At 37.1% G+C, this 5,153-nt stretch overlaps 1 pseudogene; it reads right to left on the bottom strand.

Moving 5' to 3' along the window:
• Positions 1-3,919: 3,919 nt before the first annotated feature.
• On the bottom strand, positions 3,920-4,605 carry LOC116760538 (annotated as a pseudogene).
• Between the last annotated feature and the right edge of the window lie 548 nt (positions 4,606-5,153).

The raw sequence follows: 5,153 nt of genomic DNA, 5'->3' as shown, positions 1-5,153 counted from the left end.
TAATAAAAACAGACAAATTCTACCCAAACATTTGTCATGTTATACATGGTTAAATAAGGACCATGTTAAAAAATGAAAGTTTCTGTTGAATAAAATTATTTGTAATGCCAGAGGTTCCATATATCAGAAAAAGCATGGGAAGTCACTGTGAAATTAAGCATTGTGTTTAAAATTTTAAGCTATGTAGAAAAATTCCACTAAGGGAAAATATGTTTGACTATCTTAGGCTAGGCCACAGTGAGCATAATGTCATAAAAAATTAACTACCACATCAACCACTGTGAGCACCGAAGTATACAAATTATCATTCCCCTAGCAGACTTACTGAAAGCTCTTTCACAGTCACCTGTAGAATATACACATTTCATTCTACCTTCAAAAAACATAGCCAGAAAGCTCATGTTCCTAAGTCCACAAAGAAAAATGCCATCTTTCAGAACCTTAAGTAGACCTTTCAATTCACCTTACCACTTTACATTCTTCCCTATATCCATTTTTATAGTTCTGTAAAACAAAATAAAAATACAGACAGCAAAGGAATTAACTCATTTTCTCCTTTCAGTTGTTTAGTCAACACTTTATCCCAATTAAACTCATTTTCAGAAAAGGTGCTGGAAGCAGTGGGAAATGTAAATGCTTCCAAAATGAGATAAGCAGCATATCCAGTCAGTCCAGGGCCTGACAGGAATAACAGTGGCACTGTGATGAACTGGCCATCATGGGTAGCAAGTACAATATGGTCATTGGCATCACATGAAGAAGTTTAAATCCAGCCTCCCTGCTCTTTAAATCTTGATTTAGGAGGGAGTATAGAAAATAAGAAGTAGTAAGCCCAGGGCATTTAGTTAGAAATGAAGAGAACATCAAAAGGAACTGTAATCATCAGCCAGTGCAATGGGAAGATAATGAAGAGTGAGATCCTGGAGGTCAAGTAAAGGTGGACTTCAAGAAGTTGGAACCTATGCTGCAGATAGGTCAAATAACACAGAAACTGAGAATTTAACCTTGAATGTTGCCATATCTAAGTTATCGCTAATCTTGGCAAAAATCTTTTGGGGAGGTGCTGGAGGCAAGTGGGAGTTTAGGAGAGAATGCGAAGAGGAATGTATACAATGAGTATAGAGAACTCTTTCAAGGTGTTTTTTATGTAAAGAGCAGATACTTTGTACAGTAGTTGCCGAGGGTCTGGGTCAAGGGACAAGTTTTCTTAAAGATAAGAAATATTTAAGTAATGGTGAGAATAAACAAGTTGTGAGGAAAAAACTGATGATGTAGAGAGATTAAGAGGGCAAAATTCTAGGAATATTCTTGAGTAGATAAGAAGTGTGATGATCAAGCAGACAGAGAGGTTCTCAATATTTTGGAGCAAGGAAAATTCATCAGTTGAAAATGAGGGCAGATAGATAGATGGGTAGAGATGCAAATTGAGCTTGCTTGTAGGAGAGTGTGGAAGTGCTCTGATTTCTACTACTTTTCCCAGTGAAATAGAAAACAAGATCATAAACTAAATGTGAGGAGGAAGGAAGGCATACTGGAAAGCAAAGTACGAAATTGTTTTCTTGGAGAGTGAGAGGGTGAAATGGCATGGGAAAGTGTAAGAGCATTGCTGGGGAAACTTAAGGTTACACCTGTACTTAATTGTCAATAATTTCAAAGGTAGTCAAGCACTACGGCTGTATGTTTCTGCAGCCAGACCTTCCGCAGCTTCTATGGTGTAGAGTGAAAGGTAATAAAGCTGGATTTAATTGGGGATGAGATTTTTCCTGTTGAGTATGGTAGATGTTATAAGGAGATAGAGACTGTACGTGAGGCAATGATTGTGACACCGACAGGACCATGAAATCTAAGTCAGGTAAGGAGGGAAAGAAAGGCACAAGGGGTTGAGAGAGAGTGAAACATATAAAGAACAATAACCAGAAGGTTCTAGTGTGGTCAAGAACTGTGAGAGGATTCTGACAACAGCCTCCTATCTTTCCAGCTCAAAGACTAGGAAAGTTGAGAATAAGATTGTGAGGTGAGAAGTGAGTTAGACTATCAATGACTAGATTATGATCATGGAGTAATTGACTAAAATATTGTCCAAGAAAAGGTCATTGTAGAAGATGAGGTCAAGAAAATAAAAGGCAATAGAGGGAATATTTAGGTGACCCTGGAATATACCGAGAGTTATGATAGGAATAAATGTCTGCAAGTGACAATGAGCCCAATGTAGGCAGAGTGCTTAAAACAGTGGACTCTGGAAGTAGGCTGGGCTCTTGAAGGTCAAATTCAGTTTCTAAGACATGAGGCAAGGAAACACGTCATAAAGGAAAACAAACTGGATTGGGATTCAAGCTGGGATTTCAGTCCCAGTTCTACAACCATAGCAATATTTCTGAGTCTGCAAAGTGTGTTGTATTATATAAAGGCACTGGATTAAATGATTCCATTCAGTGTTGAATATCCTATAACTGTAGCAACGATTTTTGTGAAATAGAGAAGGAAGAGTTGAGGAACAAGGGTGAAGGAGAATAAATCCATTTGGGAAAGAGAGTTAAAATCTCCTCTACATATAAGATAGAAAGGAAGCACTGGAACTTGGAGCTCACAATGAATAATAATTGTAATAATAATAAATTCCAATAAAAAATTCTTGGATCCTAAAAAAATAAAAAGATAAATACAGTTTACAAAACTGGTAGAACTGAATACATTACAGAACCTCCCTCTTTCCATATATAAAATTTCAGTAATAATAACAGTAATAATATCTACTTTAAAGTGTTTTGTGAGAATTAAATGAGTGAATAATGTGTCTGTTAGTGGCTCCATAAAAATATTATATCAGCCTTTCTCTCCTCTGCCTTACATGATCATCTCCTTCTTCTGCCATTAGCTGACACATTATTTTTCCTATTAAAACAAAATAAACTCAATCTAAAAAGACTACATTCTGTAAGATTCCAACTATAAATATGACCTTCTAGAAAAGGCAAAACTGTGGAGACAGTAAAAATATCAGTGGTTGCCAAGGGTTAGTGGGGAGAGAGGGATGAATAGGCAGAGCACAGAAGCTTGTTAGGGCAGTGGAAGTACTCTGTATGATACTATAATGGTGGAGGCATGTCATTATACATTTGTCCAAACCGGTAGAATGTACAGCACCAAGAGTGAATCCAAATGTAAGCTGTGGACTTGGGTGATAATGATATATCAATGTAAGTTCATCGATTGTAACAAATGTACCACTCTTGTTGGGGATGTTGGTAATGCAGGAGGCTGTGCATATGTGCAGGCAGGGGAGGATATAGGAAATCTCATTACCTTCCCCTCAATTTTGCTTTGAAACTAAAACTGCTCTAAAAATAAAGTTTATTGAAAAAAAACCATAAAAACAACTGAACAACAGTCTTGACTGCCTCTTCCCCTTTGGCTGATATACAACTTGCCTAACATTTTTATTTCTAGCCCACCTTTATTTCTTTTCTTTCTCTTTACTGAGATAATTTTTTGTTTCTTTTTACAGCAAAATTCCTTGCACAGTTGTCTACACTTATTGCTTCCAAATAGTCCCCTCAATTTCTTTTTTAAACCAACTCCAAATAGAGGGATTTTTTTTTCCTCCTTGAAAATGTTTTTTTTCTAAAAGTCATCAATAATATTTATGTTTCTAAATATAATGTCCAAGTTTCTATTATTGTTGACCTAGCAGCAGCATATAATACAGTTGTTCATTCTCTTCTTAAAATATTTTATTCTATGGTTTCCTGGACACCACATTCTCATTGTCTTCCCCTTTTCATTTTGGTTGCATATCTTCAGGCTCTTTGCTGATTCCTCCATCTCTCCCTAACGTTTTGTTTGTTTGTTTGTTTGTTTGTTCACAAATTCTTTATATTTCCAGCTGTTGAGACAACACTTTTGAGAGTTGAGGTTACCTCTAGCGGCAAAACCAGAGCCAGCTCTTAAGCAGCCAGAATGCTACGGTAATGGAATACGTGACCATTTCTCTTTTAGAACCTTCTTTGTTCTCTGCTTCCAGAAGTTGTAGACATCTATTTAGTTTGATTATCTGTCATCCTAATGAAGCTGTATCTACAACAGTCATGTCATCTGAAGTTCCTTCAACCATTGAACCTATATTTGAAATACTATACATGGAGTCAGTTCTGACCAGCTGTCCATATCGGCAAACAGCATTTTCACTCTCTTTTTAGCCTGACAATTGCATGGATTTCTTCATTTTGAGGGGTTGGAGGAGGTCTTTCTAAATCCATAAAATCTAGTGGTCTTTCACTTAGCATAAGCACATGAGGTGGTGTTTTTAGTGCCAGTGGTTTAAAGGGAGTTAACTGCATAAGTTCAAGATCTGCTGGTCTTGAAAGTGGAATGTCTTCATTATTTCCTGATACAACAATTCTCCCTGAAACCTACATAATCACACAAGCATTTGAAGCTCCTTCTCAGAATCCTTGTTCAAGGTCAGCATTTGGTGGTGCTACCTTTAATTTTTCCAGGACCTTCAATTCGCTGAATAATACCTTTGGTGTATTCCATTTCATACTGAATTCAACTAATTTCTACCACCTCAGCAGCAGTGGGAGAAGGAAATGTTGCCCCACTCATTAAATGTTTACCAACTGCTGCTTGCTTTTCGGCATTATCTGCTTCTGTGCTTCATATTAAATCCTTTAACTTGTTTATGCATGTGCTGGATTTACAGCCACTTTTGTACCCCTGGGCCTTCTGGAGAGTCTCTGGTGAGGGTCACTGACTGCTGGCTCCCAGAGGCCATTGGCCAAGCACAGGGAAGCCCTCCCTAATTTTTGAATATTAAAATACCCTGGGGTTCAGTCCATGTTTCTCTTCTATATTTATATTCACATCCTTGGTAATCCCTTCTAGTCACATGTTTTAAATTTTCTCAGCAGGCTAATGACTCCTATATTCATATCCCTTGTCCAGTTCCTATTCTTGAGCTTCAGTTGTTATAACTAATTCTCTGCTCAAAACTTGCAGCACTTGTAGTTTCCCATATCTCATTTAATGACAAGTCCATTCTTTAAGTGGCTCAAGCCAGAAATCTTGAGATCATCTTTAATTTCATTTTTTTCTTACACTTTGCATTCAAACCATATGAGTCCTTGGATTCATCTAATATACCCAAAATTGAT

Source organism: Phocoena sinus, chromosome 1 (genome assembly GCF_008692025.1).
Source record: "Phocoena sinus isolate mPhoSin1 chromosome 1, mPhoSin1.pri, whole genome shotgun sequence".
NCBI lineage: Eukaryota > Metazoa > Chordata > Mammalia > Artiodactyla > Phocoenidae > Phocoena > Phocoena sinus.
This window is presented reverse-complemented; position numbering and strand designations above follow the sequence as displayed.